The 17,137-nt window shown below is 38.0% G+C and overlaps 2 pseudogenes; both read right to left on the reverse strand.

Moving 5' to 3' along the window:
• Positions 1-1,968: 1,968 nt before the first annotated feature.
• On the reverse strand, positions 1,969-2,813 carry LOC144235840 (proteasome assembly chaperone 2 pseudogene; annotated as a pseudogene).
• A 7,958-nt stretch (positions 2,814-10,771) lies between these two features.
• Positions 10,772-11,616, reverse strand: LOC144235841 (proteasome assembly chaperone 2 pseudogene; annotated as a pseudogene).
• Between the last annotated feature and the right edge of the window lie 5,521 nt (positions 11,617-17,137).

Raw genomic sequence — 17,137 nt, forward strand, 5'->3', positions numbered from 1 at the left:
TTTTTTTTAAAGAAAATTAACAAATTTGTTCTGCAATTATATGGAAATGCAAAGAACCTCGAATAGTCAGAGCAATTCTGAAGAACAAAGTTGTCAAAACCATATTACTAGTTATCAAGACATGATACAAAGCTACTGTAATTAAAACAGTGATACACAGAATTGACAAACAGACCAACAGAACAGGGTCCAGCCAGAGACTTGCACATATATAGTCACATTTTTCACAAAAAAGTCTGACTGCAATTTAAAGCAGAAAGGATAGTCTTTTTCAACAAATGGTGCCTGAGGAATTGAGTATCTGTGTGCAAAAAAATGATTTTGACCCTGATACTACTAAATCTGTGGTAGTTTGTTATGGCAACAGTTGAAAACTATTACCGTAAGGAGACTGTGGAGATCAGAAGAGACTAAGGACAAATAGTAGCTAAACGCAATGTGGGATCATGTATAGGATCCTGGAAATGAAAAGGACATTAGTGTGACAAACTGGTGATATTTGAATAAGATGTGCTGTCTCCAGTATTGTTCCAATGTTAATTTCCTGATTTGATTACTGTCCTATGTAAGATGTTAACATTGGTGAGGGATAAAAAGAACTCTCTGTACTACTCTTGGAGACATGGTTCTTAAGATGCATTAGAACACACCCTCTCCCTACCCCAACCCCCTGCTTCAAATAGTCCCACAAAGGCTCTGGAGAAAGAAACCTATATGGTTCCTATCATAAACCCAACTCAGCTAAAACCCCAGGTCATATCAGTATTGTCAATAGACCCAATCAATCTGTCCTTTTAAATATTGGTCTTCATGGGGAGGAGTCAGAGGCAGGTAAGAGGTATGGCCAGGCACAGCTGACCCAGGCAAGGACAATTCCATTGTATCAGAGCTTGGAGGAAAACGCCAACGGTATGCTAGAGATGAGCAGACACCCCTGAGCCCTTGAATATGCCTGCTTAGCTCCTACTCTAGCCACAGCTGAACTGACTTGTCTCTAGTGTTCCTGAGTAATTTGCAAAACTGTTTCTGGTCACTGCCAAGAGCAGGCTAAGTTATGTCTTGCCATGAGGTATTGGTAAATAACGGTGATCATCTCATTTTAGTGTGTAAAGGTATGGAACATTCCTAGAGGATGACCAGGAATCTTACATCTTGCTTAGATACAGAAAGCTCTCCTGTGTATTTTTCCCAATCAGAAGAATCTGACCAAATCCCACTCTTTCAGCTTCTGAAGATGTTGACCCCTGACTGTTGTATATGTATAAATATTGATTTCTGATAAATCTCAGATGATTTATTGCTCACCTCCAAATTTCTCTTGAAGGAGGGTACAGGATAGAAATGAAGATATTATAGGAGCTACTATTTTTATATCTCAAGGAAATATGTTTTAAATTTTTATTAAGATGGTACATATTTAAGGGTGCCTAGGTGGCTCAGTCGGTTGATGTTCAACTCTTGATTTTGCCTTAGGTCATGATCTTGGGTCGTGGGATGGAGCCCCACATCAGGTTCAGCATTGAGCATGCAGTCTGCTTAAGATTCTCTCTCTCTCTCTCTCTGTTTCTCTCTCCTTCTACCCCTCTTCCCTGCACACACTCTCTCTTTATAAAAAAAAAAAAAAGGCACATTTTTAAGCAACCACAAGGATACCAGATGATTCTGTGATATTATAGATTTATTTAATAAAATATATTATCATCTAGACATTATATCAAATAAAAACATATAGATCACACATGTATATATTTTCTATTTTAAGGCCCCCTCCTTTTTTTTTAACTTAAGAAATATTATATGGTACAAAACTTACATTTGTTGTGTATAGTGGCATGGCAAAACAACGTTTGGTAATCCATTTTTTTTGAGATTCTCTGTGAAAAGTAAAGATTTATTTGCTAACATCCTTAGAGAATATAACTTTTTATATAGTTGTTTAACTATGTGTTGTGTTGTGTTGTGTTGATATTAAGTGTCTTGGGACATTAGGTATAAACCTGAAAACAGATTAAAAAAAAAAAAAGAGCTAGGGTGAAGACCACTTCCAAAGAGAAATCTCCACGAACTTGGCGTTTTCCGCTGCAAGGCAGATGCTGTGTGTTCATCACACTACAAACATGGTTTGATTATGTAAATCCATTTCAACTAAGATATTCAACAAGGCCTAATGCATCTGGGATATTGTCTTCTTCTGAAATAAATTTCAGTAGAACCACATCTGGGCTTTCTTTAGAAATCCTTCATCATAGAGTGTTTTTGTGATACCTCCTCCAGGAATACAGATATAAAACTTAAAATCATCTATTTCAGGAATGCATGGGCTTTTTTCCACTTCTTCCCAGTTAAGGGTCTCTATTTTATGCTGAAAGCTTTTTTTTACACTGAAGATGTAAGCAGGTATCTGAAGGGAGTCCTACCAAGCTGTAATCATTACAGTGATATGAATGACTGCTTGAAAGAACAATAACTTTAGAGCAATTACTCATCCAGGAAAGTTTTTTTCACAGAATGACTTTGATTTATACTTAATAAAAATGAATCTTAACTGAAAAGCCGCTAGCTTATTTGAAGGCAATGAATATATTTCAGCATCTCTACTGAGTTCTACTGAATTTTCTTCTGCAGTTGCATATGGACGGTTTCCAACCATCTGCCCAAGAAAAGCGGTGTAAAAGTAACCAATCTTACACATGTGCAGTATAGACATACTCAAATCTATTACAAACTGGCCAACATTTCCAACAGGTACTGCTGGCATTAGGACGGTAAAGGCCCCTAAAGTCAAAGACTGATTCTCTACAGTGAACAAACATGGTTGCCCTGAAGTGGATGGAAGGGATGAGGGGGACGAAGAGGGTGTCTCCTCCCCAAGGCCCCGGAACTTTAAAGCCTCTTTACAAAAAACCTCAACCTTCCTTGGACACAAATGAATTTATATTAAAAAGTATCTCAACTTTTAAATGTTGCCACTCAATCAGTTCCATTAATTAGCTCTTAGTTTACCTGTGCCACAAATATCTGTAAGCATTTAATACAGAAATTAATAATTAAACTAATTTGAACAAGCTAGAGTAGCATCTCTTTTTCACCTGAGAAGGGATAAATAATATGTCCACATATCATAAAGTATCATTATTTCAAGGAGAAAGAACTTTATGTACAAGGCATCTACATAATGCCAAGAAATCACCACTTCTCATGGTTTTTTTCTCCTTGCTAATAATATCAAGATTTGAAAGACCTCATCAAACTGGAAATGTATGAATATTAGACAGATTCTAGGCTTCTAGAGCATGGTATGATGAATTCTCTAGATGTAAAAGCTCTTGGCACATGTCTACGACTCCAGGGACAAATTTATTGATCACACACATTATAAAATATTATTTCTGCAATATAAATATAAGTTGCTACTAAAAATCATCACATGGTGTTGAGCTTGATATAATGTCTAAAAAGATTCAAATCAAATATTTTGTATATAAAGCTGTCTGGTATCACATTAAAATTGTGCAGCACTGTGTAGAAATGATAAATGTTATTATCCTGCTGTTACAATTCCCACAATGATAAAAGAGAACAGTATGACTGCATGGTGTCAAAACATTTGGTGGGACCAGAGTGGACAGGTGGATTCAGAACCAGGTTGACTGGCCAGCTCTGTGCCCTGTGGTTCCCTCTCTCTTAATCTAGCTGCACATTGTCAAGCAGTTCTAGTGTGCTGTGGGATAAGTGGGTGTGTCCTCAGGAAGGGCCCCAACCACTTATCTACTTTACACTTCATCTTTAATAGCAACTATTTATTTCCCAGAAACTCACAGACCAAGACTATTGCAAACCTTGAAGTCTGGCTCATTTTATACTGCATCTGAGAGCAAATGCCTATTTTCTGCAAGAGAATGTATGCCAGTGTTTGTTAAATTTTAATGTTATTATCAACAACAGCACTGGAAAGCTGGTTTCTTGAATATTGAATGGAATTATCCTCTAAATGTGGGCTATTTTCTTACTGGGTCCATAAAATACATAAATATGTAATTACAAATATATTGCCAATTTATGAGGCCTATTTAAAGATGCATTAAGCAAAATAAAACATCCTCAGTTATTACATAGGGTGAAATGTGTGCAATGACGAAATTCTCTTGACTATTACCAGATGGCACTATATAACCTTAATATAATATATTCTCTCTCTTTTTTTCTGTTCACTGTTTTAGATTCTGTCCAAATGGCATCTTAATTATTGCAAGTCTAGTATAATTAATATTTATTTAATGACTTCCATAGACACTGGTCAAATAATATTGTATTATCTGAATGACCTTAGACAAGTCACTTATCCTTCCTATCCTCAGCTTCCTCATCTGTGAAATGCAAAGAAGTGTACCTACCTAGCTCAGAAGAGTCATTGTGATGTTTAGGTGAGCAAATAGATGTAAGCATTTAGAAAAGTTCTTGACACTTTGTAGGTTAGTTGTTATTATTATTTGTGACATTCCACCAAATACTTGTATATAAAATGTGTATATATGTGTATGTTTTCCACAGTTCAACTTTCCCAAGATCAGAAATGAGACTTGAACTAATATCTGCATGACATTAATCTCCATTCCCATAGTTCCTCCGTGTTCTGTGCTGGGGCTCTTTATGCATTCAATCTCTATTCACCACTCAGGTCTTCAACATTTATTAAGTGCCTACCATGTACCAAAATGGTGGTAGGTTCAGGGGATGTTTTCAGCTCCGATGGAGAGAGGCAAGTTCTGGGAGCAAGGAAAGTGGGTGGAACAGAATAACTCTTGGGCAGGCCGCTATGAGTGGCTGCACATTCCTCCAAGAATAGTTCTGTTTGTTTTTTTCATATGGACACTGCCTTTAATCGAAAAAATGCATGGATCACTAGTATGAAATTTCAAAAAAGCCAAGAATATAGGACATCAATTTTAGAGAAAGAGTAAGGCCTTCTTATTTTCCTTGAAATCTCTCCAGATACAGGCTGTAGTCACATGGTTCATTTGCCAGCACTTCATCATCAACATTCTCCTTCTTAGAGAGCTGCCTCCCTTTCCAATTAGGACACATGGTTTGAATGGGAGCGGTTATGTTACTTCAATCTGATCCCCAAGCCCCCACAGTTCCTGTGATATTAACTCATTCAGAATTAGGCTCCAGATGCAGGCTGGGTCAGTCATAGCATGGTGGCCTCTTTGCCTTGGCTGAATACACCAAGGGTAAGCCTATGACCTAAAAAGAGTAACTCAATATCCTTCCTTGAGTTGTTTTTTTTTTTTCCGAATTAGAATTAGTAACAACCAGCCAGCGCCTCCTGGGAGAAGGAGCAGCAACAGCAAACAGAGCAAGAAGCCAGCTTCTAAGTGGGGAAAAAACAAAAAAAGAAAGGAAAGAAACTGAAAAACAGAGAAGCAGAGATAAGAAGCTAGTACAGAGTCCTGGCAGTGTTCACGTCCCAAGGATTGATTAACAACACTTCATTAGTCACATTTGACAACAAGGTGTCCCTCCACTAAGCACCCCCCCCTTTTCCTCCCAGCTTTTTTGATCTGGATTATCGTCACTTGAACCAAAGGAATTCTTACTAATCCAGGTAGTGACTCATTCTGTCCTAAGTGTAGCCAAGGAGTTTCAGTTGCCACCCCATAATCCGTTCGGGTTTAAAACTTACAGTATGTGGGTGTAATAGCAAAAGACACCTAAAAGATAAAACAAGGACTTAATATGTTCAAAGCTTATGGTTCATTAGGATGAATTCGAACATTGAAGGGTTGCACCCCTCTGAAATGCCAAGCACTTTGCAAATGGGTACATCACTTCAGTCCTAAGCTTGCAAGGCTAAGCACTCCAAACATTCTGCCCCTTGTAATTTCATTAGTTTTAGACTTTAGGTGAGTGGTATGACTTCACTTCAGTAATTTATAAAGGTCCTGATTCAATGCCTGTACACCAGTTAATTAAACATTATATTTCCCAGATATGAACACTCAGAAATTCAAGACTAAAGGGATTTCAGGACACTTGGTTCTAGTGTGAAATCCTAGAGCAATAAACCAATTCAGAAGATCTCTTCCTGTGGTTCTCCCTCCCTCTCTCTCCTTTTGTCTCAATGGAAATAATGTAGGATCTTGAGATTCCATTATACCAATGTGTTGCCTATGAAAACAGAGTCCTAAAATGGGGGCATGACTGGGGCATAGGGCCAGACCCCAGAAACTGGGGTCTTATTTATTAGTTTTATGCCTCCTTTAGACACAGAAGGAACATACCCTAAACTAATTTGGAACAGTATGGGATCATTCCTCTACTAATTAGTATACAGATCAAATTACAGCTCGTTGATATGTTTAGGAACAATATAGAACATAAAAAAACAAAAGCATAATTTGAAAAGGGCAATTTTTTCTTAGTGAAAAATGACCTATCCATTTACCTGTTGTGGGGCTATTGTGGGTCTGTAGGTTTTCCCTGGTGTCCTCAGTCCAGGAATATTGCAACCTGGAGACATGCTTACCCTAGAGACATGACCCTCCCCACCCCCACCCCACACACTGCAGTGTTACTTAATGCAAACCAAATTTACTTCCCCATTTCTCCCTCTGTGGGAATGGAACCCATATATGCCACTTCTCAAAAGATCACAGTATTAGGAGTGTCTATGAAATGCCACGTCCCCCCACCAGGTATAGTTAATTCAGCCAATTTGCTTTTTGTCCTATTTGATTTTACTACTTTCTCTTTAGTTTCATAACCATTTTCCTAAACTACATCCCAGTGATCAGATTGAATCATAGAAATTCCTGGTTTATTCTGATTTTGTCTTCCTGAAATTTATTATGCTCTTTGATTGTCAGGTAATTTCTACTCTTTCCTTCAAGTATCCATAGGATACGCTTATGGTTTTCATATTAAAACAAAGCTCTGTTTTGGTATTTGAAACCTCCATCAATTCTTTCTTATTTTTCAAACTCTTAATTATTTTCATTTATTCATCCAAGTAAGACTATTTATATTTGAGTGCTTATGAAAACTTCTGTCCTGGGTTCTAGGGATATAGCAGTATAGAAAAGAAAGCTCTACCATCATGGAGCTCCCACTCCAGCATAGAAAGGCAGACAATACACAAAGAAACTAATACAGCATATGACGGGTGGAGATAAGTGATATGAAGAAAAAAATAAAACAAGATTAAAAAATAGACATTGTTGGGGCGCCTGGGTAGCTCAGTTGGTTAAGCGTCCAACTTCAGCTCACGTCATGATCTCATGGTTCGTGGGATCGAGCCCCACATCAGGCTATGTGCTGACAGCTAGCCTGGAGCCTGCTTCAGATTCTGTGTCTCCGTCTCTCTCTGATCCTCCCCTGCTCACACTGTCTCTCTCTCTCTCTCTCTCTATCAGAAATAAATAAAAGATTAAAAATTTAAAAAAAAATAAAAAATAGAGATTGTTGAGTGGGTGCAAATTTATACAAAGAAGTCAAAGAATATTCTGACAGAGCAGGTGACATTGGAAAAAGACAAGCAGGAAGTGTAGCAGTGAGGCAGGCAGTGATTTGGGTGAAGAGCATTCTGTAAAGAAGAGAAACAATGTTCCAAAAATCATGAGTCATGGGTGTGCTTGTAGTGTCTGAGGAAGAGCAAGGAGGCAGGTGTGAAAGGGGAGAGTGGAAGGGGAGCTGGGCAGAGGGAGTGAGGAATCCAGATCCTCCTGGCTGCGTGAGCCACGTGTGGCTTTTGCTCTGGGAGAGATAGCAAGCAATTTTAAGCTTGAGCAGAGGAGAAACATGATCTGACTTATAATGGAAATAATCCCTCCAGTCATGATATGAACATTACTTACATCACAAAGAGAGCTAGGGTAAAAAGCGTCTCTTTTTGCAGCAGTTAGAGGATAGGTTTAGTGTGTGGATGAGGTCTCTGGCAACCTGCACATGAAAGCTTCATTACAGCCCTGGAAGTCACAGTCTCCTGACCAGAGTAGTCTCTCTCCTACAACAGAGCAACATTGACAAACTTGACCTTTAACCATTCATTATCAAGTGAGGATCAAAGGAGGAGAAAGTTAGTGTGTAATTGCTATAAAATTGTAGTCAGTGAAAAAACACAAAATGACAAATTGGGTATATATTCTATCTGCCAGTTCTGTTGAATGAGTTTCAAAAATTTTAGTTGACTGTCGGTATTTAATTTTAAAATGTTCTGGATTTTGGTTACAAATCAGCAAGACACATTGCTTTAAATTTCATGAAATTAGATTACATATGATAACAACAAAAGAGCCATAGAAATTTAATGTCTATTTATTGATTTCACAGTGATTTATGATAGTTTAATATAATTTTCCTTACATCCGAAATATTTTAAGTATTGATTACTTTAAAAATCAAGAATTATTAATTGAGTATAATCATCATAGTATTTTTTTTAATAGTTTGTTGTCAAATTAGTTTCCACATAACACTCAGTGCTCATCCCCACAAGTGTCCTCCTCCATGCCCATCCCCCCCACCCCCCACATCCATCAGTCCTCAGTTTTTGTCAGCATTCAAGAGTCTCTCATGGTTTGCTTCTCTCCCTTTCCCCCACCATTTCCGCCCTTCTTCTCCCCCTTGTTCCTCCGTCAAGTTCCTCCTAATCCTCCTATACGTGCAAACATATGATATTTGTCCTTCTCTGCCTGACTTATTTCGCTCAGCATAACACCCTCAAGGTCCATCCATGTTGCTACACATGGCCAGATTTCATTGTTTCTCATTGCCATGTAGTATTCCATGGTATAGATAAACCACATCTTCTTGATCCATNAACAAATTTGTTCTGCAATTATATGGAAATGCAAAGAACCTCGAATAGTCAGAGCAATTCTGAAGAACAAAGTTGTCAAAACCATATTACTAGTTATCAAGACATGATACAAAGCTACTGTAATTAAAACAGTGATACACAGAATTGACAAACAGACCAACAGAACAGGGTCCAGCCAGAGACTTGCACATATATAGTCACATTTTTCACAAAAAAGTCTGACTGCAATTTAAAGCAGAAAGGATAGTCTTTTTCAACAAATGGTGCCTGAGGAATTGAGTATCTGTGTGCAAAAAAATGATTTTGACCCTGATACTACTAAATCTGTGGTAGTTTGTTATGGCAACAGTTGAAAACTATTACCGTAAGGAGACTGTGGAGATCAGAAGAGACTAAGGACAAATAGTAGCTAAACGCAATGTGGGATCATGTATAGGATCCTGGAAATGAAAAGGACATTAGTGTGACAAACTGGTGATATTTGAATAAGATGTGCTGTCTCCAGTATTGTTCCAATGTTAATTTCCTGATTTGATTACTGTCCTATGTAAGATGTTAACATTGGTGAGGGATAAAAAGAACTCTCTGTACTACTCTTGGAGACATGGTTCTTAAGATGCATTAGAACACACCCTCTCCCTACCCCAACCCCCTGCTTCAAATAGTCCCACAAAGGCTCTGGAGAAAGAAACCTATATGGTTCCTATCATAAACCCAACTCAGCTAAAACCCCAGGTCATATCAGTATTGTCAATAGACCCAATCAATCTGTCCTTTTAAATATTGGTCTTCATGGGGAGGAGTCAGAGGCAGGTAAGAGGTATGGCCAGGCACAGCTGACCCAGGCAAGGACAATTCCATTGTATCAGAGCTTGGAGGAAAACGCCAACGGTATGCTAGAGATGAGCAGACACCCCTGAGCCCTTGAATATGCCTGCTTAGCTCCTACTCTAGCCACAGCTGAACTGACTTGTCTCTAGTGTTCCTGAGTAATTTGCAAAACTGTTTCTGGTCACTGCCAAGAGCAGGCTAAGTTATGTCTTGCCATGAGGTATTGGTAAATAACGGTGATCATCTCATTTTAGTGTGTAAAGGTATGGAACATTCCTAGAGGATGACCAGGAATCTTACATCTTGCTTAGATACAGAAAGCTCTCCTGTGTATTTTTCCCAATCAGAAGAATCTGACCAAATCCCACTCTTTCAGCTTCTGAAGATGTTGACCCCTGACTGTTGTATATGTATAAATATTGATTTCTGATAAATCTCAGATGATTTATTGCTCACCTCCAAATTTCTCTTGAAGGAGGGTACAGGATAGAAATGAAGATATTATAGGAGCTACTATTTTTATATCTCAAGGAAATATGTTTTAAATTTTTATTAAGATGGTACATATTTAAGGGTGCCTAGGTGGCTCAGTCGGTTGATGTTCAACTCTTGATTTTGCCTTAGGTCATGATCTTGGGTCGTGGGATGGAGCCCCACATCAGGTTCAGCATTGAGCATGCAGTCTGCTTAAGATTCTCTCTCTCTCTCTCTCTGTTTCTCTCTCCTTCTACCCCTCTTCCCTGCACACACTCTCTCTTTATAAAAAAAAAAAAAAGGCACATTTTTAAGCAACCACAAGGATACCAGATGATTCTGTGATATTATAGATTTATTTAATAAAATATATTATCATCTAGACATTATATCAAATAAAAACATATAGATCACACATGTATATATTTTCTATTTTAAGGCCCCCTCCTTTTTTTTTAACTTAAGAAATATTATATGGTACAAAACTTACATTTGTTGTGTATAGTGGCATGGCAAAACAACGTTTGGTAATCCATTTTTTTTGAGATTCTCTGTGAAAAGTAAAGATTTATTTGCTAACATCCTTAGAGAATATAACTTTTTATATAGTTGTTTAACTATGTGTTGTGTTGTGTTGTGTTGATATTAAGTGTCTTGGGACATTAGGTATAAACCTGAAAACAGATTAAAAAAAAAAAAAGAGCTAGGGTGAAGACCACTTCCAAAGAGAAATCTCCACGAACTTGGCGTTTTCCGCTGCAAGGCAGATGCTGTGTGTTCATCACACTACAAACATGGTTTGATTATGTAAATCCATTTCAACTAAGATATTCAACAAGGCCTAATGCATCTGGGATATTGTCTTCTTCTGAAATAAATTTCAGTAGAACCACATCTGGGCTTTCTTTAGAAATCCTTCATCATAGAGTGTTTTTGTGATACCTCCTCCAGGAATACAGATATAAAACTTAAAATCATCTATTTCAGGAATGCATGGGCTTTTTTCCACTTCTTCCCAGTTAAGGGTCTCTATTTTATGCTGAAAGCTTTTTTTTACACTGAAGATGTAAGCAGGTATCTGAAGGGAGTCCTACCAAGCTGTAATCATTACAGTGATATGAATGACTGCTTGAAAGAACAATAACTTTAGAGCAATTACTCATCCAGGAAAGTTTTTTTCACAGAATGACTTTGATTTATACTTAATAAAAATGAATCTTAACTGAAAAGCCGCTAGCTTATTTGAAGGCAATGAATATATTTCAGCATCTCTACTGAGTTCTACTGAATTTTCTTCTGCAGTTGCATATGGACGGTTTCCAACCATCTGCCCAAGAAAAGCGGTGTAAAAGTAACCAATCTTACACATGTGCAGTATAGACATACTCAAATCTATTACAAACTGGCCAACATTTCCAACAGGTACTGCTGGCATTAGGACGGTAAAGGCCCCTAAAGTCAAAGACTGATTCTCTACAGTGAACAAACATGGTTGCCCTGAAGTGGATGGAAGGGATGAGGGGGACGAAGAGGGTGTCTCCTCCCCAAGGCCCCGGAACTTTAAAGCCTCTTTACAAAAAACCTCAACCTTCCTTGGACACAAATGAATTTATATTAAAAAGTATCTCAACTTTTAAATGTTGCCACTCAATCAGTTCCATTAATTAGCTCTTAGTTTACCTGTGCCACAAATATCTGTAAGCATTTAATACAGAAATTAATAATTAAACTAATTTGAACAAGCTAGAGTAGCATCTCTTTTTCACCTGAGAAGGGATAAATAATATGTCCACATATCATAAAGTATCATTATTTCAAGGAGAAAGAACTTTATGTACAAGGCATCTACATAATGCCAAGAAATCACCACTTCTCATGGTTTTTTTCTCCTTGCTAATAATATCAAGATTTGAAAGACCTCATCAAACTGGAAATGTATGAATATTAGACAGATTCTAGGCTTCTAGAGCATGGTATGATGAATTCTCTAGATGTAAAAGCTCTTGGCACATGTCTACGACTCCAGGGACAAATTTATTGATCACACACATTATAAAATATTATTTCTGCAATATAAATATAAGTTGCTACTAAAAATCATCACATGGTGTTGAGCTTGATATAATGTCTAAAAAGATTCAAATCAAATATTTTGTATATAAAGCTGTCTGGTATCACATTAAAATTGTGCAGCACTGTGTAGAAATGATAAATGTTATTATCCTGCTGTTACAATTCCCACAATGATAAAAGAGAACAGTATGACTGCATGGTGTCAAAACATTTGGTGGGACCAGAGTGGACAGGTGGATTCAGAACCAGGTTGACTGGCCAGCTCTGTGCCCTGTGGTTCCCTCTCTCTTAATCTAGCTGCACATTGTCAAGCAGTTCTAGTGTGCTGTGGGATAAGTGGGTGTGTCCTCAGGAAGGGCCCCAACCACTTATCTACTTTACACTTCATCTTTAATAGCAACTATTTATTTCCCAGAAACTCACAGACCAAGACTATTGCAAACCTTGAAGTCTGGCTCATTTTATACTGCATCTGAGAGCAAATGCCTATTTTCTGCAAGAGAATGTATGCCAGTGTTTGTTAAATTTTAATGTTATTATCAACAACAGCACTGGAAAGCTGGTTTCTTGAATATTGAATGGAATTATCCTCTAAATGTGGGCTATTTTCTTACTGGGTCCATAAAATACATAAATATGTAATTACAAATATATTGCCAATTTATGAGGCCTATTTAAAGATGCATTAAGCAAAATAAAACATCCTCAGTTATTACATAGGGTGAAATGTGTGCAATGACGAAATTCTCTTGACTATTACCAGATGGCACTATATAACCTTAATATAATATATTCTCTCTCTTTTTTTCTGTTCACTGTTTTAGATTCTGTCCAAATGGCATCTTAATTATTGCAAGTCTAGTATAATTAATATTTATTTAATGACTTCCATAGACACTGGTCAAATAATATTGTATTATCTGAATGACCTTAGACAAGTCACTTATCCTTCCTATCCTCAGCTTCCTCATCTGTGAAATGCAAAGAAGTGTACCTACCTAGCTCAGAAGAGTCATTGTGATGTTTAGGTGAGCAAATAGATGTAAGCATTTAGAAAAGTTCTTGACACTTTGTAGGTTAGTTGTTATTATTATTTGTGACATTCCACCAAATACTTGTATATAAAATGTGTATATATGTGTATGTTTTCCACAGTTCAACTTTCCCAAGATCAGAAATGAGACTTGAACTAATATCTGCATGACATTAATCTCCATTCCCATAGTTCCTCCGTGTTCTGTGCTGGGGCTCTTTATGCATTCAATCTCTATTCACCACTCAGGTCTTCAACATTTATTAAGTGCCTACCATGTACCAAAATGGTGGTAGGTTCAGGGGATGTTTTCAGCTCCGATGGAGAGAGGCAAGTTCTGGGAGCAAGGAAAGTGGGTGGAACAGAATAACTCTTGGGCAGGCCGCTATGAGTGGCTGCACATTCCTCCAAGAATAGTTCTGTTTGTTTTTTTCATATGGACACTGCCTTTAATCGAAAAAATGCATGGATCACTAGTATGAAATTTCAAAAAAGCCAAGAATATAGGACATCAATTTTAGAGAAAGAGTAAGGCCTTCTTATTTTCCTTGAAATCTCTCCAGATACAGGCTGTAGTCACATGGTTCATTTGCCAGCACTTCATCATCAACATTCTCCTTCTTAGAGAGCTGCCTCCCTTTCCAATTAGGACACATGGTTTGAATGGGAGCGGTTATGTTACTTCAATCTGATCCCCAAGCCCCCACAGTTCCTGTGATATTAACTCATTCAGAATTAGGCTCCAGATGCAGGCTGGGTCAGTCATAGCATGGTGGCCTCTTTGCCTTGGCTGAATACACCAAGGGTAAGCCTATGACCTAAAAAGAGTAACTCAATATCCTTCCTTGAGTTGTTTTTTTTTTTTCCGAATTAGAATTAGTAACAACCAGCCAGCGCCTCCTGGGAGAAGGAGCAGCAACAGCAAACAGAGCAAGAAGCCAGCTTCTAAGTGGGGAAAAAACAAAAAAAGAAAGGAAAGAAACTGAAAAACAGAGAAGCAGAGATAAGAAGCTAGTACAGAGTCCTGGCAGTGTTCACGTCCCAAGGATTGATTAACAACACTTCATTAGTCACATTTGACAACAAGGTGTCCCTCCACTAAGCACCCCCCCCTTTTCCTCCCAGCTTTTTTGATCTGGATTATCGTCACTTGAACCAAAGGAATTCTTACTAATCCAGGTAGTGACTCATTCTGTCCTAAGTGTAGCCAAGGAGTTTCAGTTGCCACCCCATAATCCGTTCGGGTTTAAAACTTACAGTATGTGGGTGTAATAGCAAAAGACACCTAAAAGATAAAACAAGGACTTAATATGTTCAAAGCTTATGGTTCATTAGGATGAATTCGAACATTGAAGGGTTGCACCCCTCTGAAATGCCAAGCACTTTGCAAATGGGTACATCACTTCAGTCCTAAGCTTGCAAGGCTAAGCACTCCAAACATTCTGCCCCTTGTAATTTCATTAGTTTTAGACTTTAGGTGAGTGGTATGACTTCACTTCAGTAATTTATAAAGGTCCTGATTCAATGCCTGTACACCAGTTAATTAAACATTATATTTCCCAGATATGAACACTCAGAAATTCAAGACTAAAGGGATTTCAGGACACTTGGTTCTAGTGTGAAATCCTAGAGCAATAAACCAATTCAGAAGATCTCTTCCTGTGGTTCTCCCTCCCTCTCTCTCCTTTTGTCTCAATGGAAATAATGTAGGATCTTGAGATTCCATTATACCAATGTGTTGCCTATGAAAACAGAGTCCTAAAATGGGGGCATGACTGGGGCATAGGGCCAGACCCCAGAAACTGGGGTCTTATTTATTAGTTTTATGCCTCCTTTAGACACAGAAGGAACATACCCTAAACTAATTTGGAACAGTATGGGATCATTCCTCTACTAATTAGTATACAGATCAAATTACAGCTCGTTGATATGTTTAGGAACAATATAGAACATAAAAAAACAAAAGCATAATTTGAAAAGGGCAATTTTTTCTTAGTGAAAAATGACCTATCCATTTACCTGTTGTGGGGCTATTGTGGGTCTGTAGGTTTTCCCTGGTGTCCTCAGTCCAGGAATATTGCAACCTGGAGACATGCTTACCCTAGAGACATGACCCTCCCCACCCCCACCCCACACACTGCAGTGTTACTTAATGCAAACCAAATTTACTTCCCCATTTCTCCCTCTGTGGGAATGGAACCCATATATGCCACTTCTCAAAAGATCACAGTATTAGGAGTGTCTATGAAATGCCACGTCCCCCCACCAGGTATAGTTAATTCAGCCAATTTGCTTTTTGTCCTATTTGATTTTACTACTTTCTCTTTAGTTTCATAACCATTTTCCTAAACTACATCCCAGTGATCAGATTGAATCATAGAAATTCCTGGTTTATTCTGATTTTTTCTTCCTGAAATTTATTATGCTCTTTGATTGTCAGGTAATTTCTACTCTTTCCTTCAAGTATCCATAGGATACGCTTATGGTTTTCATATTAAAACAAAGCTCTGTTTTGGTATTTGAAACCTCCATCAATTCTTTCTTATTTTTCAAACTCTTAATTATTTTCATTTATTCATCCAAGTAAGACTATTTATATTTGAGTGCTTATGAAAACTTCTGTCCTGGGTTCTAGGGATATAGCAGTATAGAAAAGAAAGCTCTACCATCATGGAGCTCCCACTCCAGCATAGAAAGGCAGACAATACACAAAGAAACTAATACAGCATATGACGGGTGGAGATAAGTGATATGAAGAAAAAAATAAAACAAGATTAAAAAATAGACATTGTTGGGGCGCCTGGGTAGCTCAGTTGGTTAAGCGTCCAACTTCAGCTCACGTCATGATCTCATGGTTCGTGGGATCGAGCCCCACATCAGGCTATGTGCTGACAGCTAGCCTGGAGCCTGCTTCAGATTCTGTGTCTCCGTCTCTCTCTGATCCTCCCCTGCTCACACTGTCTCTCTCTCTCTCTCTCTCTATCAGAAATAAATAAAAGATTAAAAATTTAAAAAAAAATAAAAAATAGAGATTGTTGAGTGGGTGCAAATTTATACAAAGAAGTCAAAGAATATTCTGACAGAGCAGGTGACATTGGAAAAAGACAAGCAGGAAGTGTAGCAGTGAGGCAGGCAGTGATTTGGGTGAAGAGCATTCTGTAAAGAAGAGAAACAATGTTCCAAAAATCATGAGTCATGGGTGTGCTTGTAGTGTCTGAGGAAGAGCAAGGAGGCAGGTGTGAAAGGGGAGAGTGGAAGGGGAGCTGGGCAGAGGGAGTGAGGAATCCAGATCCTCCTGGCTGCGTGAGCCACGTGTGGCTTTTGCTCTGGGAGAGATAGCAAGCAATTTTAAGCTTGAGCAGAGGAGAAACATGATCTGACTTATAATGGAAATAATCCCTCCAGTCATGATATGAACATTACTTACATCACAAAGAGAGCTAGGGTAAAAAGCGTCTCTTTTTGCAGCAGTTAGAGGATAGGTTTAGTGTGTGGATGAGGTCTCTGGCAACCTGCACATGAAAGCTTCATTACAGCCCTGGAAGTCACAGTCTCCTGACCAGAGTAGTCTCTCTCCTACAACAGAGCAACATTGACAAACTTGACCTTTAACCATTCATTATCAAGTGAGGATCAAAGGAGGAGAAAGTTAGTGTGTAATTGCTATAAAATTGTAGTCAGTGAAAAAACACAAAATGACAAATTGGGTATATATTCTATCTGCCAGTTCTGTTGAATGAGTTTCAAAAATTTTAGTTGACTGTCGGTATTTAATTTTAAAATGTTCTGGATTTTGGTTACAAATCAGCAAGACACATTGCTTTAAATTTCATGAAATTAGATTACATATGATAACAACAAAAGAGCCATAGAAATTTAATGTCTATTTATTGATTTCACAGTGA

This window comes from Crocuta crocuta, unplaced genomic scaffold (assembly GCF_008692635.1).
Source record: "Crocuta crocuta isolate KB4526 unplaced genomic scaffold, BGI_CrCroc_1.0 scaffold646, whole genome shotgun sequence".
Taxonomy (NCBI): domain Eukaryota; kingdom Metazoa; phylum Chordata; class Mammalia; order Carnivora; family Hyaenidae; genus Crocuta; species Crocuta crocuta.